Source organism: Stenella coeruleoalba, assembly GCF_951394435.1.
Source record: "Stenella coeruleoalba genome assembly, chromosome: 17".
NCBI classification, from domain to species: Eukaryota; Metazoa; Chordata; class Mammalia; order Artiodactyla; family Delphinidae; genus Stenella; species Stenella coeruleoalba.
In genome coordinates, this window is record NC_137163.1 from 64,231,443 (window position 1) to 64,256,896 (window position 25,454).

General features: G+C 39.3%; 2 long non-coding RNA genes across 2 annotated transcripts in view; both read right to left on the minus strand.

Moving 5' to 3' along the window:
- LOC307175786 overlaps positions 1–4,697 on the minus strand; it is a 48,045-nt gene extending 43,348 nt beyond the window's left edge. The window contains exon 1 of the long non-coding RNA XR_013824483.1: positions 3,492–4,697. This is a non-coding gene — a long non-coding RNA (uncharacterized lncRNA). The remainder of the gene's footprint in view (positions 1–3,491) is intronic.
- Positions 4,698–5,134: 437 nt separating this feature from the next.
- Positions 5,135–25,454, minus strand: part of LOC307175788 — a 38,013-nt gene continuing 17,693 nt past the window's right edge. Inside the window, exons 2-3 of the long non-coding RNA XR_013824484.1 lie at positions 7,131–7,334; positions 5,135–5,731 (exon numbers count right to left, since the gene is read on the minus strand). This is a non-coding gene — a long non-coding RNA (uncharacterized lncRNA). The remainder of the gene's footprint in view (positions 5,732–7,130; positions 7,335–25,454) is intronic.

Here is a 25,454-nt window from a genome sequence, read left to right on the forward strand (position 1 = left end):
CTGTCACCATACAAAATTATTACAATGTTATTGACTATATTCTCTATGGTGTACATGGCATCCCCGTGACTCATTTATTTTATATAATGTATGTTTTTGCAGTGAGTGGAAAAACAGGGATAAAAAAGGAAAGGAATACTTTAATAACAACCTCAAAGACCTCTGCCCCCTACAGACTCCCCAGTGTCTTCTTCCTTTTCCCTTTTACTTCATAATGTCTACTTATGGAACAGTTGAAAGTGTGCTTTAAGTCAGTATAAATATTGCTTTATTATCATTGACTAAAGTATAATTTCTTAATTTAAGTTCATGCTTTTGTGAATTTTTTCAATAGTGGGATCTAACTGTTGGAAAAATCCTGCCATCTGCTAACATCGACTAGTGGTTTGAAAACAAAGTGAAGTAAGCCCTGTGAATATGTTTAAGCCAAATTCCATAATAGAAGATTGAGTAGACATTAATTATCTCTCGGTATCATGGAACACTAAAGATATCAAGAAATAAGTATGATACATTGTTCATTTCCTTAATAACCTTTTAAAAGTGAGATGCTATAGAAAATATCATACTGATGCCAGTGTTAAATTCCAACTGACAGAAAAAAATTTTTAAACAAAGGCGACTAAGACAAAGCAGTCAGAAAAACCCAACATGAGGGCTTCCCTGGTGGCACAGTGGTTGAGAGTCCGCCTGCCGATGCAGGGGGCACGGGTTCATGCCCCGGTCCGGGAAGAACCCACATGCCGCAGAGCGGCTGGGCCCGTGAGCCATGGCCGCTGGGCCTGCGCGTCCAGAGCCTGTGCTCCGCAAACAGGAGAGGCCACAACAGTGACAGGCCCACCTACTGCAAAAAAAAACAAACAAAAAAACGAATATGAGCAATAAAAGAAAAGACAGTAGTATGTAATTTTGAGATTAGGGACAGGGTAGGAACAAGGTCTTCCTAAAAGCTGGATATAATGATTAGTGAGGTCAAATTATACTTCCCATCAACTCTCCATCAGATTAAGTTTATGTTTTAGATCTGATCTCTACCAAAAAGCTTAATTAGCAGTTTTCACCACTGGGTAAAGCAAGATGTGTTTATATAGAGAGAACAATTCATATTCATTGCTCACATATTTTTTATTCATAAAAACATGGGAAATCACCTCTTGAAAACTCCAGTATTAGTGATTATTTCTAGTATGTGTCTGGAATTGCTAAAACTTCCTTCTGAGGCCTGAACCAAGTATTTAATTATTTGCATACATTGGCAGCATTGCAAGGATATAATTAGTGTACTTTCATTTCATTCATAAATTAAGAGGAGAATGGCTTTCCAAACCTGATTAGTGGGCTATGGCCTTGGTTTCAGGGTAGATAGCAAATCTAATGACTATAAGACTATACTTCCTTTTACCAGCATATTATTACCAGCGAATAAAGGAATTAGGCTGTATCACGGAGCTTATAACATTAATGAACTTCACGTAAAATGAAATTTATTGGTGGCCTTTAGTAACCAGACACAAATTTTAAACAGGACTTAAACAGAGCAACCTCAGTTTCCGTATTTCAGACTTGAATGATGTAAAAATGAACACCTGGAGTGAGGGATATCATTTAACTGGTAACAACTAAAGAAGGGATTTACATTGCATTTCCTGTCAATTTCTCAGCCTGTTACAAGACCCTCACAGCAGGGGCCATTGACTGTACTTTGAGAATCACTGGCCTTCAGACATGGTAAATCTTTAGACTCTGCTGGTTATGGGGCCTTGGTAGACTCATTCACAGAAGCGATGATGATGTTTGAGGCTTTCTGTCCTATCTGCTCTTGTTTTTTGTCTTCTGTGATTATATTTTCATCTTTCTTTTATCTTCGGCTCTTTGCATTTGCACACTGCTGAGAGGGAGACAGTACCCTCTATTTTGGAAAAGTAAGTCTCTACTTTTTATCTTTAATAAACTGTGCTTGGGCTGAAATCCCACATGCTCCTCTAACTCCTGAATTGCACTTACTGAACTTCTGTTTAGTGATACTCTTTTGGTTTCACAGAAGTCTCAGGCCTCCTGGTCTTTGGGGGATCGACCAAGACTAGTACAGCTGCAGAAGCATGACATCAGCGGCAGCACTTTCCTCCTGTCTTTGTCAGCCAGTGTGGTCATCCCTACTGTTCTGGTCTCAAAGCCCATTTCCAGTTTGTTCTAAGCAAGGCTCTCAGGTTTTTATGCAGAGTAGAGAATTATAATTTTATTTAATTTATTTATTTATAAAATAAATTTAGTTTTTTACTCTATTATTTTTGGCTGCATTGGGTCTTCGTTGCTGCATGCAGGCTTTCTCTAGTTGTGGCAAGCGGGGGCTACTCTTCGTTGTGGTGCTGGGCTTCTCATTGCAGTGGCTTCTCTTGTTGCGGAGCACGGGCTCTAGGCACGCGGGCTTCAGTAGTTGTAGCTCACGGGCTTCAGTAGTTGTGGCACGCGGGCTTCAGTAGTTGTGGCTCACATGCTCTAGAGCGCGAGCTCAGGAGATGTGGTGCACGGGCTTAGTTGCTCTGCGTCATGTGAGATCTTCCTGGACCAGGGCTTGAACCCGTGTCCCCTGCATCGGCAGGCAGATTCTTAACCACTGTGCCACCAGGGAAGCCCCGAGAATTATCATTTTAGAATATAAATTTGCAAAGGATTCTAGTTTAACAGCTTTAGTTATTATGTGTAGTAATAACAGCTAGTATTTATGCCAGACTTACTATTTACTAAAATTTTTGTGTGTTATCTCATTTAAATTCTCACGAGTAATCTCATGAGGTAGAAATGATTATCCTTGGCATTTTACAGAGTTTTAACTATTTTTTTAAACAGTACTTAGGTTGAATTTATTTGCATTATATGGGGGGAGAGGATTCTCATTTACAAGTCTCATTTTTATGACAGTAACTCTCTTTTTTTTTTTTTTGCGGTACGCGGGCCTCTCACTGTTGTGGCCTCTCCCGTTGCGGAGCACAGGCTCCGGACGCGCAGGCTCAGCGGCCATGGCTCACGGGCCCAGCTGCTCCACGGCACGTGGGATCTTCCTGGACCGGGACACGAACCCGTGTCCCCTGCATCGGCAGGCGGACTCTCAACCACTGCGCCACCAGGGAAGCCCTCAAGTCTCACTTTTATGAATTACATAGACCACTACTTCAATTCTCTTCTATATTTTGATATTCTGAGCTACATCTCCATTTCAAAAGGCAAAGTATACTAGGATTAAACAAATAAGTACAGTCAGCCCCTCCACATCCATGGGTTCCACATCCTTGGAATCAACCAATTATCAATCAAAAATATGTTTTTAAAAATTAAATTTGAATTTGCCATATACCAGCAACTATTTACATAGCATTTACTCTACATTTAGAACTATTCACAAAACATTTACATTGAATTAAGTATTATAAGTAATCTAGAGATGCGTTAAAGTATAAGGGAGGATGTGCATAGGTTATATGCAATTACTATACCATTTTATATAGGGGACTTGAGCATCTGTGGATCTGGGGATCCACCGTGGGGCGTGGTTGCTGGAGCCCATCCTTGCTACACACTGAGGGACAACGGTGTGTGAACTGTGCCCAGACTGGATCCTGGAACAGAAAAAGGACATTAGTGGAAAAGCTGGTGAAATCAAAATAGTTTGGAGTTTAGTTAAAAATCTGAACCAACATTGGTTTCTCAGTTCTGACAGAGGCACCATGGTCATGTAAAATCTACCATTAGGGGAAACGGAGTGAAGGGTAGAAGGAAACTGTCTCTATTACCTTTGCAATTTTTCTGTAAAAATATTCCAAAATAAATTTATTATAAAAAAGCAAGGTGGAGAATTGAGACGTTCTTCTCTGTCCAATACACATTGCCCTTTAGCAACGTGATAAGGTCTTCAGTTGCTGATACCTTGCGGGGGTGGGGGGGGCCCACTTCAACTCAACATTTTTAGAATTCCTATCATATTCAGAAAATGCTATGCCCTCTCCTATTTTAATGCATAGCTTTTCTTTTCTTTTTTTTTTTTCGGCTTTAACAGAGGCTTTCAAGTAGGGGGAGAAAAGGTGGTGGAGAAAGGAACTCTCCCCATTTTTTAACCTTCTGAATTTTCAGTGATGGTACATCCTGGTATTTAGTGGCTGTCAGTGAGGAGAAATATTTGCAGGCCTGTCCTCCATGAAGCTCCCACAGGACACGTTTGCAGTTGTTACGGTAGCAAAGGGGAATTTGGAGGTCCCTTCCTTCCAGAGGGCTCCAGCACATCACTCATTCAGAGCTCTCCGAGAACCTGGGCTGGAGCAGCGGCTGAGTCTCATGGACCAGGGGAAGCCTCTCTCCCTTGCCAAGGCCAAGCTCACATCTTACCCCAGGTGCAGCAAATTGAAGTGATGAGACCACTCAAGTGTGTGATATTTGTGTATTTATATTTGTACCTGAAGCATCCCACGTTTACCAATGAGTTCAGGTCAAACAAATCCTCACTTCGGGTAGTGGGTGGGTACCTGGAAGGGTCTGGCAAGAGTTACGCAGCATCTTGCTTATGCAGAACCTTCTGATCTAAGTCTCTTGGGGAAGATAAGGCTCTGCGGGTCTTGGGAAAGTTGACTCTCCAACCACTTTAGTGTGAGTTTAAAAAAGAGATGTTGGAACCTGATGAATATTTTCCCTTTGCCTATCCCAAATCTAAACGCTGTGTTTCTACCTAACTCCTCCATGTCGAGGTGTTGGCTCACATGCTGACAGTGACATTTCCATGCCTTTATTAATTAGCAATTAATGCCAAAAGTGAGAAGTAGCATTTGCAAAGAGGCCAATTAAAGACTACATATTGTCAAAATGCCTAAAAGCCCAAAACCCAGTAGGTAGGAGGGTCGTGGCCAGCAATGCCCCACTGAGTGATTATTCTTGTTCAGATCCTCCAAGTATGAAAACTTGTCAAGCTGCCTTGAAAATACTTGTTCCTGGGTTGATACTGGTGGGGTTAATACAATCTTAGTGGAGTTCGTGAGGAAAAATGCTTTAAGGAGCAAGCATTTAATATATACATCCGTATGTCAGTTTCAAACAATACCGAGAAAGGTTCTCTCTCATAATTAAAAACAAAACTAGGGGCTTCCCTGGTGGCGCAGTGGTTGAGAGTCTGCCTGCCGATGCAGGGGACGCTGGTTCGTGCCCCGGTCCAGGAAGATTCCACACGCCGCGGAGCGGCTGGGCCCGTGAGCCATGGCCGCTGAGCCATGGCCGCTGAGCCTGCGCGTCCGGAGCCTGTGCTCCGCAATGGGAGAGGCCACAACAGTGAGAGGCCCACGTACCGCAAAACAAAAACAAAAAACTAATTAGATCCTTACAATAATCCAGATAAATTAGATACTTATAAATAGATATAGTCTACCATTCCATGACATAGCTTATTTACAAAGAATGACACAAGTTTGACTGAACATATTGGGGTCAATTAAAGTTACATTCCCAGTCTGTTACTTAAGAGTTTTTAATAGTATTAAATAGTCATGTGACCTGGGTAATCACTTGGATTTCAGTTTTCCTGTTTATAAAATTCACATGGTAACAGATGGCTCACTGCACGGTTCTGCTGATTTGATGGAAGGCTGGATGTTAGGAGATGCTAACTTTTCCTCCTTGCATGCTTCCTTGCCGTTTCTTCCTCATTCCTTCTGCCAGTTCCCATGAGTGGCTGGCTCCTCTGACTGCTGGGCAGCTGTGGGGAAAGGAATAAATTATTGATAGAAGTAGCCTGCGACTCTATCTGGATTTCCTTTTTCCAAATCTCACAGAGAGCTTGAGGGTTTTACAAAGGGAAGAAGAAAGGAGTGTGTGAATGAGGAAAGGATGCGGAAAAACTTGGAGGAAGGAGGATTTCTCTCAGCTCACACGAATACCCTGTGACTGTGAGAGAAGCAGAGACAGGTCTGTGGCTTCTGAAACCAGGCAACGTTCATGCTGCTTCCTGGCAGCGCCTCCTGAGGCAGCAAAACCCGAGAGAAGAATGGCTACTTGCTAGGTGCAGGCTGATGAGACCTCAGGAAACCTCACAACCATTCCTTGTGACCCAAAAGCAGCCGCGAAGCAGCTGCGCATGCCCAGAGCTGAGAAGCCACGTGAGCGGGGAAGATGCACGTTTCAGTGGGAACCTATGAAAATACATGATCCATGAGCAAAAATGCCTCCTCTCTGTGTCCTTGGTTCTTTGTATGGTGTCAGAACAGTATGATAATTCTGGGTTTGGTAGGAGAGAAAGCCAGAGAATGACTGACATTGAGTTCCCTGCCAGCCAGAGGGATGGGCATTAAAATAAAACTTAAGTTGATTTATTTAAAATAAAGTTATGAACTATTTCTTGCATACTTGAACATATGGAATGAGACTCATACTCACTCATCTATAAAACATTCAGTGTTACCTCAGGTATGTGGACGATGCTCAATTAATATTAGCTGTCATTATTTATCAACTGACATTGACAACTATAAAAAGGATAATGTAAAAAAAATGTAACTTCCTTGTATCTTCTTAACCTCCAGTATGAGACTGTATTCTGTGAGAGACAAGTTTGGATATACTGAGACTATTTTCTCTGAACCTGAACTTGGAACTCATTTCCCATTACAATACTTAACTGATTACCAGAATGATTGAGATAAGCTTTAATGCACTGGAGGAGGGGAGAAGAGGGATTGGTAGCCAACTAAGACTGCAGTCTGCATTCAGAATTTTATCCTATTTACTGGAGAAGGATGGAATCTTATTCCACGATACTACATATACATCCAAGGGTTTTTGGACTGTTTTTGTTTTGCTTTTGGTGCTTAATTTAACTTCTAGTGGTGGGAATCTTAGAGTATATATTTTGAGGTAAACAATAACTTGGATGGGTTTGGTGAAAAAGTAATGAATTGAGATTTAATGGGACTTGGGTCTTGGCTATGAACTTTCTGCTCTATGACCTAGGGTGAGCACGCAGGTCGGGGAGAGGGCACCAGAGATGCCGTTAAGTGTCGAGCAAGTGACACCTGTTGCCTAGCTCTAGGAGCAGCAGGTGCTGTCAACCCACTGCATGGTTTGCAGATGTCAGGGTCTCCAAGAAAGACACGACTCACCCAGGCACTGGATGGAACAATGCTTGACACATAGAGCAGAGACAGAGCAGAATCAGCTTCAAGGGTGAGTGTCCGTCCTCCACGGCCAGTGGGTCTGACCCTGCAGTCGGCACAGGGAGATGGTCTGTGCTGCAGGTAAAGGACCTCGCTCCCTTCCTGCTGGGAACAGCAGTGGGGTTGGCCAGGTGCCATCCGATGCACACGCTTAAGCAGGACAAAGAAATACATGTTAAGTCTGGAACAGGGAAAGCCATTTCCAAAGAGGTATGCCCAGCACAGGCTGTGAGAGTTCTTTATCTCTTTGTAAGGACAAGTTCTAGACCAGGACACATTCTTAAGCGACCTTGCAGAGGTCAAAAGCCCATGTACACATGACTGCCTATCCCAACATTGTGTTTCCAACAATGGCTGGTTTGTTTTTAACCCATTTTCAAATAGCTTCTTGCCTGGTATTATCCTTTACTGTCGCAATCTTTAGAATTCTTAGACTTGGAGGCAGAGAAGAAATTACAGTTTTTCTATTTGAATTCTTCCAATATTTGCCTGGTTCTAATAGCCTGGGCTAGGAATTCTTCCTTGTGCGCTGAGCAAAAAAAATCTGGGCAAAACGTCAAGGAAGTAGAAGCCACCTTCGGCTTTCTCCAGAGTGTACCCCTGTGCTCCGTCCTAATCTCCAGGGGTCCATGGTCCTCAGGGTGCCTTCAGTTGCTTTGGGTCCTGTTAATACAGAGCTTCCCTGTATGCCCAAGGTGACCATACATCTTGTTTACCTGGGACAGCTTTAACCTGCTTGTCAAATTTTTCCTGTTCACCTTCCAAATGTCAATGTCTCTTTTGTTCTTCAAGGTGGCAATGAACTAATCTGCTTAGCTGCTCATAATAAACACTTGTCTTGCAGATTCTAAGCATACTGCCTTTATGATCACAGATGAATCTGCCCCACATTTTTGGCTGTCTCAGTGAGGGGAGGTGTGAATCCAGGGTTTCCATATGCCCCGCTAATAGTGCCACATCGAGAATATTGGAACCTCTAAATCCGAAACTGTAACTCTGAGAAGAAAACCTCAGCAATGCAGAATGGGGATGGGATTGATAGACAAGTCAGAAGGTAAGGTAAGGTGGAGCCTCCTGGAAAGGCCAAGGAACTGCTCTCATCATCCTTCAACGACCCTGAAGTTTCAGCCCAAACCTAGGAAAGTAAAAGCCAAATTCTTACCTCTAAGTCACAGACATGAAGGGAGGAATGGCTTTCTCTTGGTCTCTCTCAGTCTATCAAAATCTCAGCTTTTTGAGGTTGATCTGTTAGGCTGAGTTGAGTGAAACCAACAAGGACACTGACAACTTTTAAAGGTTTTCTCAACACCACGCGGTGTGACCTTCGTCAATTTACTTAAGTCTCTGGACTTACTTTCTCACCTATAGAACAGCTGGTGAACAAGACAAATCGTGTCTTTGGATTATTTTAAAAACAGTTTTGAACTTGCAGACTGCCTGAGGGTATCTTCGAGATTCCCAGAAGTCCCTGACCACACTGAGAACTGCTGACCTAAACTATAAGACCGTGGAAAGGATTAAATGAGGTAATATACAATGAGGACTTGTCACCATGCCTAGTGCATAATAAAATCCTAAATAATGTTAACCCTTGTTCATTTTAGTTACTGTTAGTCACAGAAACTCTTATTACACTGAAGTGAAATTATACCCTAATGATACTAGACATGATTATGTTGTAGCTCAGAAGTTGTCAGGTCAATGCATTTTCTACTATATTTCCTGCTCTAAAGTGTCCTTCAAACTATGCGGATGTTGGATTTCCAAGATTATCATTTCATTTCTTTAGTATTATTTATATATTTATCTTATAGAATAAAATTTATTTTTAATCTTAAACATAATTTGTAGCTCATGGTGGGAAATTTAGAAATTAGAGATGCAAGAAATAATACCACATTCAAGCTCAACTATTGAAAGAAACCACAGTGAACATTTTGATGGATTTTCTGCTGGTCTTTTGTTTCTATGCAAGCATATGTAGTTTAGGGCTGTTTACAACATACAAAATAATTTTGTTTCCATGGTTAATTCGTGTCTGAATTAGTAAACTTTTAAAACTAAAAATTAGTTTGGTTTTACCACAGTCTCAACCATTATTCCAATTTCTGATTTCAGAACTTGTCAGGATATCTTGGGTTTATGTTTTAATTCAGCATAAAGATGGAGAACCTTTCTCACAGTACCATGTGTGGACACAAGTCACTTCTATGGACTCATCATGTAAGTAGCAACCAGTGAATGGTGCCTACCAGTGAATGGCAGGTGTGTAGCTGCCTCCAATGAAACCTGACATATAGGACAGGTTAATAATAATCATAATAATAGATTAATTATAGACTTTTTTTTTGGCCATGCCACGCGTCATGCAGGATCTTAGTTCCCTGACCAGGGATCAAACCCATGCCCCTTGCAGTGGAAGTGCGGAGTCTTAACCACTGGACTGCCAGGGAATTCCCCAGTATAGACATCTTGATAAAAACTTTTGTTTAAATTTCTATATATTTAACAATATTCTCCTAAATACTTAACAATTATTTATTTTTAGAACTTTTTAATTTATATGCTTTTCTTGAAAGCTACTTATTGCTGTTACTATTTACTAAAGATATATTAAACAATGATTTATTAAGTGTCCACTGGGTGCTAAGAACTGCTAGGTCCTGGAGACACAGTGGTGAAGAAGGGAGCCATGGTGCTTTCAGGGAGCTTACAGCCCAATGGGAGAGACAAAAACCAAACAAGTAAACACAGAAATAAACAAAATTAAAATTGTATTATTCCCAAAGATAAAAGAATAAAGATGAATACAAGGGTCACACAGAGGAAACTACTTTAAGTAGATGGGTTAGGGAAGCCTGTCGATAGAGATGACATTAAACTGAGAACAAGATAATAAGTGGTATTTTGCCCAGTAAACACTGGGGAAAGACCCTTCCAAGGAGAGGACAGCAGTCTGCCTGAGGATGCTGAGGTAATTAGAAGACAGGTATTCTGGCCCAAACCAGAGAGGGCCGTGCACTAGAAGGATGAGTGAGGCAGGGCATGATGGAACTCGGGTCTGGAGGGAACTGGTCAGGCACCAGATCACTGTAGCGCTTTTCAGGGTGGTGGTTTTAAGGAAGAGAGTGACAGACTCTGGTATTTTAGCAAACACTCTTGAGTAGAGCTGTGTAAGGGAGAGTTGACCTAGCTCAAGGGGTGAAGCCCGCAGATACAGAAAGAAGTGGCCGGAGCTGAGCTGTGCTTCAGAGACAGAGTGGACTAGACTTAGTGATGGATGAGTGGTGGTTGTGTGAAGGTGTGAAAGAGGCAAGAATAGGACTTGAGTTTCCATTTTATGTAACTGATGAAGGCGCCATTTATAGGATGGGAAACACTGAAGGAGGAAGGTGACTGCAGGGAAAGACCGAGTTCATTTTTGGACACGCAGTTCTCACACTCCTGATTCAAAACCATTCCAGCTCTTCACAGAGGTGGCCCTGCACAGGGTCCATGCCTCCACTAGGGTGGTTGGAAAACATGTTGCCAGGTAGCTGAATGCTGAATGAACCTGTGGTGAAGTATTTATGGCTGGTGGCCAGTAAAGTGGTAGGAGACATTTATTGTACTAGGATTCTTTCTGTTCTGAGTGGCAGAAAACCAATTTAAACTCAATCAGTAAAGGGAATTTATTGCCTCATGTATCTGAAAAGTTCAGAAATGCCCCCCGCACAGCTGGTATGGTTCTCACCAGATTCTCTTTGCCTCTCTGTTTTTCTCTCTGTCGTCTCTATCTTGCTCTCTTTCTCTCTTTCTTTTGTGTTGCTTCATTCTCAGGCTCTCTCTCTCTGATGGGAAAGATGACTTTTAACTTCAGGTTCACACAGTCCTCATACTTCACAATGTCAAAGGAAATATACGAGCATCTGCCCTAGGAGGGCTCACATATCATGTGCTCATGACTTCTGATTACCACAGGAATTGAGTTCTCTGGACAGTCTGGGTCCATTCAAACCACAACAAGTAGGTTCTGCAAAGAAGAAAGTAATGTGTTCCCAGAAGAAGAAGAAATTCTGGGCAGGCTAGAAACTGGTCAAGAAACAATGACTGTTTTCAGAATTATTATCTGCTGTTCTTCTCTTTGGCAGAATTTGCATTGCCAGACCAGTTGTCTATTAAAGCTAGATCATGATAAATCCTTGACCTCTGTACCTACAGAAATGCCTACATTTCTATCTGCAAGAGTAGAAGTCGTGTATCCACTCCATCCAGAGATGATATCAAGTAGTCAAGCTAAAAATGAAACAGAGTGGTGGAAAAAGAACTCTGAACGAAATAATAATAGTCTAGGGATGTAGGGAGTAGGCTGAGGAATTTGGTGAAATAAGAAGGTAGAAAGTTGATCATTGTTGGAGCTGGAAAATAAGTACATGAGGGTTTTATTATACTATCCCATTGTGCCTGTATATGTTTGAATTTTTCCTTCGTAATAGGTAAATTTTTTTTAAATGGTGGAGATTGGCAGTGAGGGATGGCAGAACGCATCATTTTTAAATGACAACTGGAAGTTATTGTTTTATGTTTCAAGATGTCATTCTTCTCAGACTCCTGAAATAGCATTACACTATGGGCTTGGTATGGAAATCGGAGGAGAATTTATACTAAATCCATCCATCATACCCCATAATTAACCCATTACCTGAGTCAAAGGCTAAGGTGAAAAAATGGAAATAACCTTATAATATTCTCAGTAGATTTCCTTAAAAGACAATAATATATGTTAGTTGTCATAATGGAAATGCCATGCATTAGACCTGTCTGCTCCTTGGCAGAATTTTGACCTAAGGATTCCAGGATTGCAATCTATTAAAAAGGAGACACAAATTTCAGGTGGAATGCATTACACTATTGAATTTAATATCTTGAGAACACCAGATATTTCCTTTTTTAAAAAAATGGGATCATCTGTACTTTGAGTTCTACCCACAGGGTTGAAAAGAGACAGAAAAAAGAAAAACAAAAAACCAGGGACTAACACCCACTCTTCCATAGCAGTCCCTGTGTAGTTCTGGAGATGAATCTTCTCAATGCACTTTCTTTAGCTTAAGGTTTTTATTCCACTCCAGCATATGAGTGAGAAATAGCCACATCCAGCAAAACAATTCTATAAAATTCATGGCTCTTGACCTTGGTTTATAGATTTGGGTAAATTAAATGTGTTTCTAAGGTGTCAACCAAGAATAATCTAAGCTTCTATCTGGCTTTACTCACCAACTTTATACCTTACATGTCCACATTTTTTTTCCTTTTTTTTTTTTTTACTATATCCAGTGGTCAAACGTGGGCCTCCTAAGATGAGTTTGTTATCTTTGTTATACTGAAAAGGATTTAGGACATAAGAGGTTTAACATAATATTTCAGTTTTACTAAGCTTAGAAGTAGTTTCTTTCAGTTTTTACTTTGCATGTCATCTCACTAACTTGGCTATGGTATATAAGTGTGTGTGTATCTGTGTGTGGTTGGTTGGTGTGTGTTTATAGTCTAAAAAGAGAAACATGCACACGCCCATACAGTAAAATCGTGCTCAAGATGTTATAAACATTTTGCCTCTTTTATTTGAACCATTTTTCCTCTCAATGAATGTTTCTGTTAATCTGTGTGATTTGCCTTACCTGGCCCACTGCTTGTATGACCCCAAGGAGAGAAGAAAATCAGGAAATGTCCTTTGAGGCCAGAGTCTTGGCCAGATGGCTGACCTCCGTGTTCATCTTTAGTTCTGACATATTGATTGGAAGCAGCACCTTAGTGGAAGAGGATCTGGGTCTTTTGTCATTTGCTCTCTTATTTCTTTTGTATTTTGTTCTTGCTTGGTAATTGATATGGTTGGTATACCCAGACGTTTTGAGCACTGGGCACAGATTTTCACATCCAAAAATAAACAAATAAAGAGGTTCCAGCCAATTCCACTGAGTGGGGATGCTCAGTACAGTCAAGTGGGATGTAGCCACACAACAAGCATGTGTTAAGTTGATACATGTGTTCCTGCATTGATGCATTTGCTTCTATGTTACATTTGGCAGCAAATACAAACACTTCCCAACTTAGCAATTTCAATTCCTTCCATTAAACCCTCCATGTTCATCTCTTTTGTTATTCTGACCATCTGTGTTCAGTCTTCTACCATAAAATTCATAAATATTTTTGCTAAACTAAACACATCAGTTTTTTCCATAAATCAAAAAAAAGAAACCCTTTTCAAATCCCCCAAATCTTGTAGAACACGGGTAGAATTCTTAGTTTCTGTCTCTCTTTGGACTTAGATTAACAGATGAATCAAGGTCACACGTTTTTGGAACATCATTGTTTCTTACCAGTTTTATAGACATACAGCTCCTCCTTGAGTTCTTTAAAACATATTGAAGAAATTATGGCTTATTTTGTTGCTTAAAGGATTTGAGGTTCACAATTGCACCAACTAGCCAGTAGCCTAAGTCCCTAATGCAAAATATAACACATTGTAGACATTCAAAAACAATTTGATACAAATTAATAAATGAACATTGTATATTTCATTGAATTACAGCTATTAAAAAATGCCTAACACAGGCCTAGAATATAGTAGGCATCCAATAGATTCAAGGTAAAATTCACATGCATATGTGAATAGCTGGATAAAATAGATATAATAAATCAATGACTTTATTCATAAATGTACTGATTCAACAACTCTTTTTCGAGAATCCACTCTTTCCCAAGAACAGGGCTAATACTGGGTAAAATAGAGATGTAGTCCCTGATCTTGCAGAGTTTTCATGATGTGGGGGGTAGTAAACATTAACCGAATATTTGCATTTCGGATTGTGTGATTGGGGAAAGCACTTTGAGAAAGAAACCATGTTGTATGAGAGAGTATAACAAAGAGAAATTCTGATGTGAAAGCTGGACAAAGGCTCGGGAAAGACTTTCCTGCAGAAGCAATGTTTAATCTGAGTCCTAATGGATAAGCAATAAAAGATAGCTGGGAATAAGTTATCACTGATGTACTATTCTTGACAAAATGTTTAACCCAAATCTAATCGTGAGGAAAAAATCAATTAAATCCATATCTTGTGAAGTTCTTCAAAATAGAATGTTGATAGGGGAAATTGTGAGCAACTGACGTCTAAGATAAAATGGAGTTCCACATTATAACCCGTTGTATTAGGTATCTATTGCTGTGTAAAGATCTACCCCAAACCTAGCAGCTTAAAACAATAATAAATATTTATTATCCCATACGGTTATGATAGTCAGGAATTCACGACAAGCCTAAGTGTGTGGTTCTGGCTTCAGTCTCTTTTTCTATGAGTTCATTTGTTTGTTTTTGAAGTATAATTGACCTATAACACTATGTTAGTTGCTGTTACACAACATAGTGATTTGTTATTTCTATACATTTCAAAATGATCACCATGATAAGTCTAGTTACAATCTGTCATCACACAGATATTATATAATTATTGACTATATTCCCTACACTGTACATTTCGTACCCATGGCTCATTTATTTTGCAACTGGAAGCTTGTACCTCTTTATCTCCCTCACCTATTCCCCCCCATCTCCCCCCTCCTCTGGAAACCACCTGATTGTTCTCTGTATCTACCACTCTGTTTCTCTTTGTTAATTTGTTTTGTTTTTTCAGATTCCACATATAAGCGAAATCATACAGTATTTTTCTTTCTCTGTCTGACATTTCACTCACCATAACCCCCTCTAAGTCCATTACAATTGTATCAGAAAGAATAAAATACCTAGGAATAAATCTAACTAAGGAGGTAAAAGACCTGTACTCAGAAAACTATAAGACACTGATGAAAGATGACACAAACAAATAGAAAGATATACCATGCTCATTGATTGGAAGAGTTAATATTGTTGAAATGACCATATCTCCAAAGGCAATCTACATATTCAACACAATCTCTCTCAAAATACCAATGGCATTTTCCACAGAACCAGAAATAATAATTCTAAAACTTGTATGGAAACACAAAAGGCCCCAAATAGCCAAAACAATCTTGAGAAAGAAGAACATACCTGGAGATATCATGCTCCCTCATTTCAAATTATACTACAAAGCCACAGTAATCAAAACAGTGTGGCACTGACACAAAAACAGATGCATAGATCAATGGAACAGAATAAAGAGCCCAGAAATGAATGTACACTTACATGGGCAATTAATCTATGCCAAAGGAGGCAAGAATATACAGTGGGGAAGAGATAGCCTCTTCAATAAGTAGTGTTGGGAAAACTGGACTACTTTCTCACACATATACAAAAATAAACTCAAAATGGATTAAAGACTTGAATGTAAGACCCCAAAACCATAAAACTTCTAGAAGAAAACATAGGTAGTACATTCTTTGACATCAGGCTTAGAAATATTTTTTTGAACGTGTCTCTTCAGGCAAGGGAAACAAAAGCAAAAATAAACAAATGGGACTACATCAAACTGAAAAGCTTTTGCATGGGGAAGGAAGCTATCAACAAAACAAAAAGGGACCTACTAGATGGGAGAACATATTTGCAAATGATACATTCAATAGGGGTTAATATCTAAAACATGCAAAGTGCTAATAAAACTCAACATCAAAAAACCAAGCAACCTGATTAAAAAATGAGCAGATCTGAATAGACATTTTTCCAAGGAAGACGCACAGATGATCAATAGACATATGAAAAGATCTCAATCACAAATCATGAGGGAAGAGCAAATCAAAACCACAATGAGATATCATCTCACACCTGTCAGAATGACTATTATCAAAAAGAAAACAAATAACAAGTGTTGGTGAGGGTGTGGAGAAAAGGGAACACTTGTGAACTTTTGGTAGGAATATAAACTTGTGTAGACACTATGGAAAACAATATGGAGAGTCCTCAAAAAATTAAAAATAGAGCTACCATACGATCCAGAAATTCCACTCCTGAAATGTCTTTAAAAAACCTGAAAACACTAATTCAAAAAGATATATGCACCTCTATGTTCACTGAAGTATTATTTACAATAGCCAAGAGATGGAAGCCTCATAAGTGCCCATTGATAGATGAATAGATGAAGAAGACATGGTGTGTACACACACACACACACACACACACACACACACACACACACACACGGAATATTACTCAGCCATAAAAAATGAAATTTGCCATTTGTGACAACTTGGATGGTATTCCTATTTAAAAATTATGGGGCTTCAAGGACTCCAAAGCAAGTAAGCCAATACTAATTCCATTAATATGGGTTTTTCAACATCAATAGTAGAGGTTGAACTTAAAGCAGTCAGGATTCAATTACCTTTAGAAAACACAGATATGATTTTGTTAGCACTAGGCACAAATGATAGGGACAGAGTAAAGGGACAAAGTAGGTAATTAAATAGTTCCTCCCACTAGGGGACTGTAAGTAAATAAAAAGAAGTATGAAAGACCCCTGTAAGTTAATGATCACTCAAGAAAGTAGGTTTACTTAACCACAAATCCAAGCAGGCTTGCTTAGCAACAAAACCATGCCAACAGAAGCATGAGAAATGACTCAAAACAATAAAACATGAGATGTTTTATGGTGGCATGAGACCCACATTCTGCCCAATGAGCTCATTAAGTTAATGACCCCTAGGACATGCTCCCTGCGCACATAAAAAGCAGTGATTTATGGAAAGGTGACATGTCAAAGTGAAAGACCCTCATCGTACTGAGACCTGAAATAATTTTTCCATGCTGCCATGACAGTCCCAGCTTGACCATGTAGGGACAAGAGATCCACCATGCCCAACCTGGAGGAGGAGCTGATGATGGAAGCATGATGTCTACTCAAGACTGAGGAAGAAGGTGGTCTTTTCCCCCTCCCCACTTTTCCTTTGATTATAAAACTGTAACCCATTAAGTACTCAGGGGAGCGCAATGCTCGCCTGCCCACTTGTAAGCCTCGCAAGCGTCCTGGTCTAATAAATCACTTCTTGTCTATCACTTTGCCTCTCGTTGAATTCTTTCTGCACTGAGACATAAAGGACCGAAGCTCCTCCCAGCTCCCTGAAATGCCACCTAGTGGTTTCACAAACACAAAATTATATTTCTCCTGCATCAGGGACTTTAACTATAATATTGAAATAATAGTGTTGAAGTATCGTGTAAAAAATACTTTTGAAATCGTCAGTTCTTATGTAGTTGAACAATGACCATCATCATAGAAAGGGCATCTTGATAGTTAGGGCTCTACTGATTATTTTCACCATGTTTAAAAATGACTGGCTCCAAAGGGTAGTAAAGCCAGTCATTTGTCACACGCATATTACAGGGGAACAAATTTTGCCATCCCAAAATGTGTCTCTTTGTCATGTGGATTATTTCAAGCAGAAAGCAATCAAGGCCCAAAAGACTCTGGAAGAACTTTTGATCTTCCTATACCTGCCTAAAAGAATTTAGATAGAGGGCCTATTCCTGAAATAGAGCTATTGCCAGAGATACCTGCGAAGAATATGGGCTAAGTGTGGTGTCGGAAACTAGCAGGGCCTGGAGATCAAAGTCCTCTCGGGGTCCCATTGTCTCTTCTGGCCCAGCAAACATTTGTTTACCAAACCTTTGCTCTTTCATCTCCATGTGAATTGCCTTCCTCTCCTCTGAAGTCCCAAACCCCTACCCCCAACATCCTCTTTGTCTTTAACCAAACACAGTATTCAAGGTGAAGGCTTTGGCTTTTTTGATCAGTTGCTCAGTTTTCCAGGGTCTCTCCCATGCAACCATGGTATTATATTTTTGTTTGATTTCCTCTTGTTAATCTGTCTCATGTCAATTTAATTCTCAGACCTGCCAGAAGAACCTAGAAGGTTAGAGGAAAATTTCTTCCTCCTTGAAAATATCAAGTACTTTAATGAGTTCTAGGGGGAAAAAAACCACATTAGAATTGGATGTTCAAGGTTTCCATAATTCTTACAAGAGGAAACATTTCTCCTTGAGAAAGTTGGCAATTACTTTCTAAAATTCTTTTAAAAATAATCCAAAGATCTCTTCTTATAAGATCCTCACACTGCTAAAAGCACTAGTTCTAAGGTCCTTGGAGGAAACAAGGAAGCATCCCTTTGACATAAGTTGTTACATTTCAGTCACAGTTTGCTATTATGACATTCAAAATTCAAAATATTTCTCAAAGGCAAAGATCACTGGAGTGACAAGATAAAACTAAGCCCAGTTAAAATATATGTCATAAATTAGAACCAGGTACATTTTCGTCTCAAAATAATGAGCAACACTGCACTTTTGGATTGCACTTTTTGTAACTTCGTTTTCTCAGAAACCACTAATCAAACGGTAACACTGTCCCAGTTCCCTGCTCTCAAACATCCTGGTGCTAGAAGAAATTAATAATTGACTGAATACTACTGGGATGGAAGATCATTTCAAATAAAAGAAGTGAAATATAAAAGCAGGAGAGAGTTTTGCCTCCAACAATTTCCCCTTCACCTTGATGATTTTGTCTATCTGCAAAGCTGTTAAAATGACTAGAACCCAATTTTGTAGACATCTTTCAGATACTGAAGCTGAGACTGGTTGAAACCTTATGCGATGGCTGAACAACTGAGTGTTTTCAGAAGAATTTGTGACCCTTGGTTTGCCTTCTTTGGGGTTTCTACTGCAACTTGAAGTCCAGAAGTGATTAGTAGAAAGCTTGAAGGAGAATTTCTGCTTTCCTAACATTTCTAGCAGTGGAAGCATTGGGTGATTTTAGGTTTTTGTAAAATTTCTTCTCCTTTTGGAATGCTTCTGTCTAACATCACATAGTTTTGGATACAAATGCCCATTCCTAAGGATAGTTTCAATATCAAAGCTTGGATAAGGTCCAAGGGGGAAAAGCCCATCACTGGGATATGTTAAGGCTAAATGAAGGACCAGAGGCTCTAAACTTTGCTCACAGCATCACAAATGCCTTCATGATAAAGTGCTGTGATGTCATAAACAATGGTGTGTGACACCACTGTTCATATAACCAGAAAAGTGGTTGGACTAAAAGGGAGAATGTTTTGATTTATATAAAAATACTCTGGTGGTTATCACAAAGAATGGCAAATGAAATATAGAAAAAAAAGAAGGGTGTAGTTTCTGTAAAACCTTTTTTAAAGCTCTTTTGAATTTATGGTAGTGCTCCCTGAAAACTGCAAGAAATGATAAATGAGGATCTTTTTAAAAAAATTTATTGAAGCGTAGCGGATTTACAATATTGTGTTAGTTTCAGGTGTACGGCAAAGTGATTCAGGTATATATATACATTTTTTCAGATCATTTTCCATTAAAAGTTATTATAAGATATTGAATATAGTTCTCTGTGCTGTACAGTAAATCCTTGCTGCTTATCTGTTTTATGTATAGTGGTTTGTATCTGTTTATCCCATACTCCTAACTAATCCCTCCTCTATCTTCCTTTCAGCCATAAAAAAGAATGAAATAATGCCATTTGCAGCAACATGGATGGACCTAGAGATTACCACCCTAAGTGAAATAAGTCAGACAAAGAAAGACAAATATATGATACCACCTATACGTGGAATCTAAAAAATAATACAAATGAATATATATACAAAACAGACACAGATTCACAGACATTGAAAACCAACTTGTGGTTAAATGGAGATCCTAATAAAGTTAAATTGTAGCCAGTTTCAAATGACAATGCCACATATTTTTTGTAGATTTTGTAGATTTTTTGTCTTTTTTGTAGATTGCAACTCTATACAGAATAAAAAAGGGAAAATGTGCCTCACAGAGAACTGGAACACTATAACTCATCTAGTTATAACTTCTTAAGATTGAACATTAGAAACTTATGAAGGATTTGTAGCTATGCTTGGGAAACAGTGAATTTAAAAAAATATATGCATATATATATATATATATATATATATATATATATATATATATTCACCTTTGAATTATCCATGAAAATATTCAAAGGGAACAACCTGATGCCACTTTGTCATTTCAGCATTATAATAAAAGAAATTTCAAGTTCAATCAAAACAGTGAATAATAAAACAAATTTTAAAAAATAGCTATGCCACACTCCGATGAGTGTATTCTAAACATCACAACTAATGCCCTGTTTTCAATGGCACTGTTCCACTCATTTATTTATTCGTATAGTCAGTCAGTCAGTCTTCCTGGAATATTTTAAGCCTCTACTATATGCCAGGCTCTATGCTGTTCATAGATAATACAGTACAATAGTGGACAAGCTGGACATGGTTTCTGTATGCACAAAGTTTACATTCTGGTGAGGGAGCAAACAGCCCACGGCGAAAACACACACAGAAAAAAATGTGCAGTAATAAGTGGTCTGAATGAACTGATCAATAGTTTGAGAAAGAAACTAAGACAGGGTAACTTATTTTTGACAGGGTGATCAGGGATGGCGTAAGAGACATGTAAGGTGAAACTGGAAGTGGAGGAGTATGGTGGGGAAGAGAGAAGAAATGGCAGGTAGGGATAAGGAGAGCCCGGGTACGGACACCTCTTTCAAACACATTTGGTTGTGAAAGGAAGCAGGAAATGTGGTGGTTGCTGGAGGGGGGATGTGCGGTCAACAGAGATTTGTTGGTTTGCTTTTAGAAGGGAGCTATTAGAGTCTATACGTATGCTGATAAGAATGATCTAATAGAGAGGAATTGACTGATGACCCAAGAGCGAGAGAGTTTCACTGAGGTGGCAAAGCCCTTCAGATGGTGAGGATGGATGGGGTCCTGAGTAGCTGTGGGGGGGACAGGACTTGATGGGAGAAGAACATCCACTGGGGAGGATGCAGAATGTGAGTTGCGAGGCTCTGGCGGAAGCAAGGGGAGGGGTCCACGCTCAGTGAAGTACGACGAGAGGACATTCAGCTGTGAGAGAGTGTTGTGGGCTGTGTAAAAGAAATAAGAAGTGTGAAGTCACAGGGAGCCTCCCAGACAAACAACTGGCACTTTTGATGTGATCATTGTTTGTTGTGGTGTTTAGCAGAATCCTTGACCTCTACCAGCTACATGCCAGCAACAGCTCCATTGAGTCATGAAAATCAAAAATGTCTCCAGACATTTTTCCCTCCATATATTCCCTGGAGGGAAAAATTGCCCCTATTTGAGAATCACTGCCCTAAATCTACCACCAAAAAAGAAAGTATAACTAATAAGCCAGAGTGAAAATGAAATGGCATGAGAAATAGTTCAAAAGAAGGCAGGAAACAAAGGGAAAAAGGAACAAAGAATAGATGAGACAAACAGAAAACGACTGTGAAGAGGATGGATTTAAATCCAATCATATTCATCATTACACTAAATTTAGGTGGTCTAAACATCCTGATTAAAATATAAAGATTATCAAATTGAATCAAAATGCAAGCCTCAATGATAGGTGAGCTACAGGGAAATCCGATTTAAATAGATACATGTAGATCTATTTGAAAAGAAGAAAGATAGAAAATATACATAGCAAGGAAAAACCAATCACGAAAAAGCTGAAGTAAATCTATTACTATGAGACAAACTAGACTTCAGAACACAGGCTATAGGCAGGATGAAAAGAGACATTACGCTATATCAATTCATCAAGAAGACATAACCAGCTTAATGTGTTTGTACTTCGTAACAGAACTTCGAAAGGCATAAAGCAAAAACTCAGAGTGAAAAGAGAAACAGGTAAACCAACAATTCGCTTGGTGACTTCGCAGCTCTCAGCAAATGACAGAAAAAGAGTTTAAAAAAAATCAGCAAATATATGGAAAATCTAAACATCACTCTCAATCAATCTCATTTATAGACTACTTCACCACTCAACAAACATGTTCTTTTAAAATGTACATGGAACATTTACCAAATTTCTGGATCATGAAATAAACTTCAGCAAATTAAAATGATTGAAATCATAAAATATTTGTTTTCTGACCGTAATGAAATTAAATTAGAACAGAAAGCTACCTGGAAAAAATTCCAAAGTATTTGAAATTAAACACACTTCTAATAACCCAAGGATCAAAGAAGAAACCCAAAGATATTTAGAAATTAGTTGGAATTTAATGAAAATGAAAAAAACATAATATCAAATTTGAGATGCTGCTAAAGCAGTGCTTAGATGGAAATGAATGGCATCAAAAGTTTATACTAGAAAATAAGAAACGCGTTAAATGAATGAATAAGCATTCACCTTCAAAACTAGAAGATAAACTTAAACAAAACAAGAAGGAAGAAAATTAAAATGTTAGAGCAAAAATCAGTGAAATAAAAAAGCAGTAAAACAATAAATAAAAAGCAATGAAGTCAAAAACTGGTTATTTTTAGGGCTTCCCTTGTGGCGCAGTGGTTGAGAGTTCGCCTGCCGATGCAGGGGACACGGGTCCGTGCCCCAGTCCGGGAAGATCCCACATGCCGCGGAGCGGCTGGGCCCGTGAGCCATGGCCGCTGAGCCTGTGCGTCCGGGGCCTGTGCTCCACAACGGGAGAGGCCACAACAGTGAGAGGCCCGCGTACCGCACACACACACAAAAAAAGCTGGTTATTTTTAAAAGAGCAACTCATTTGATAAACATCTAGTCAGACTGATTAAGAAGAGGGAGAAGACCAAATCACTAGATTAGGAACAAAGAGGGACCATCACTAGAGATTCTGTGTACATCAAAGGATAGCAAATATGCCAATACATTTGATACATGAAATGCACAGATTCCTGGAAAGACACAACCTTCCAAAGCTCACTCAAGCAGTAACAGATAACCTGAATAGCATTATATCTACTGAAATATTGAATTTGTAGTTAAAAACCTTCCTATAATGAAAATTTCAGGCCCAGATGGCTTCACTGGTGAATTCTACCAAATGCTTAAGGAAGAAATAATACATATGCTACACAAACTCTTCCAGAAAATAGAACACAGATGAAAAAAAAAAAAAAAAGCCTTAGCAAAATGCTAGCAGACTGAATCCTGCTAGCTATAAAAAGGACAGTGCCAGGCTTCCCTGGTGGCGCAGTGGTTGAGAACCTGCCTGCCGATGCAGGGGACACGGGTTCGAGCCCTGGTCTGGGAAGATCCCACATGCCGCGGAGCAACTAGGCCTGTGAGCCACAACTACTGAGCCTGCGAGACTGGAACCTGTGCTCCGCAACAAGAGAGGCCGCGATAGTGAGAGGCCCGTGCGCCGCAATGAAGAGCGGCCCCCACGTGCCGCAACTAGAGAAAGCCCTCGCACAGAAACGAAGACCCAACACAGCCAAAAATAAATAAATAAATAAATAAATAAAAAAGAAAAAGAACGAAAGGAAGGCCTGGCCTCAGCCTCTAAAAAAAAGGATAGTGCCTCATTAACCGGGGTTGATCCAAGGATTGTGAGGTTGTTTCAACATCCCCAGGTCTCTATAATTCACCATTTTAACTGACTATAAAAGCCAAACCATGGGCTCAGCTCCAGAGACACAGAAAAATAATTTGACAAGATTCAACAGTCATTCATCATAAAAGTTCTCGCTAAACCAGAAATAGTAGGAAACTTCTGGAAGCTAATAAAGCTCATCTGTGAAAACTGACAGCTAACATCAGACTTAATGGTGGAAGTCTGAATGCTTCTCCTCTCAGACAAGGAACAAGGCAAGGGTGTCTATTCTCATAACTTCTATTCATATTGCTTTGGAGGTCCTAGTCAGTGAAGTAAAGCAAGAGGAAATAAATGAAAGGATACACACTAGAAATAAAGAAACATGTCTTCATTTGCACATGATATGATCATCTATATAAACAATCCAAAGCATCTACAAAAGTGCCTCTAGAATTAATAAATGAGTTTAACAAATTCACAGAAGATAAATATTAAAATCAATGGTTTGCCTATATAGTAGCAACAAGCAATTAAAAATTAAAATTAAAAATCTATACCATTTATAGTAGCATAAAGCCAGGAAATGGCTTAATTTCTATTTAGGGAGAAACTTACCAATGTTAAGTGTGTAATACATAAAATATTAATAAAACAAATGTTCCTAAGTAAAACCAAAGAAGTTCTAAATAATTGGAGAAACATGCCATTTCACATGCCAGAAAACTTAAATTTGTTTACATGTCAATTCTCATACGGTAGTTCTATTTTTAGTTTTTTACCACAGTGTTCATCGCAGCACTATTTACAATAGCCAGGACATGAAAGCAACCTAAGTGTCCAGTGACAGATGAATGGATAAAGAAGATGTGGCACATATATACAATGGAATATTACTCAGCCATAAAAAGAAATGAAATTGAGTTATTTGTAGTGAGGTGGATGGACCTAGAGCCTCTCATACAGAGTGAAGGAAGTCAGAAAGAGAAAAACAAATACTGTATGCTAACGCATATATATGGAATCTAAAATGGTACTGATGAACCTAGTGGCAGGGCAGGAATGGAGACATGGATATAGAGAATGGATTTGAGGACATGGCGGGGAGGCGGAAGCTGGGGCATCGACATGTATACATTACCAAATGTAGAATGTTTAGCTGGTGGGGGGCAGCTGCATGGCACGGGGAGGACGGCTCAGTGCTTTGCGATGGCCTGGGGGGGGAGGTCGGGAGGGTGGGAGGGAGGCTCGGGAGGGAGGGGATATGGGGATGTATGTGGCTGATATACTTTGTTGTGCGACAGGGGCTGGTGCAGTATTGTGAAGCAGTTATGCTCCAATAAAGATCTATTTAAAAAAAAAAAGTCAATTCTCCCCTAATTGATCTATAGATTTATATATGTCATTACAATCCCAATCAAAACACCAGCATGTTCTTTTCTAAAAATTGACAAGCTCTTTATAAGAGCTTGTCAAAAGACCTACAGTAGCCAAATTTGGGGGAAAAGATAAAGTTGAGGACCCTCCCACGACCTGACTTTGAAACTTACGTTAAAGTTATATAGTATTAATTAAGACAGACTGGAAAAACATATAAATCCATGAAACTGAATAGAGGTCAGAAATCAACTGACACGTGTACAGACAATTAACTTCCAACAAAGGTACAGAGGTAATTCAATAGGGGAAAGATAGTCTAACTAAAGAAATGACGCTTAAATGATTTGACATCCATATGCAAAATAATAAATTTTAACCCATGTCTCATGCCTATAAAAATATAGCTCAAAATTAATCACAATCATGGATGTATACCATAAAGCCATAACTTTCTAGAAGAAAACAGAAGAAAATCTTTGTGACCTAGCGTTAAAAGACGTAAGGTACAAAAAGCACAAACTATCAACATTTAAAATTG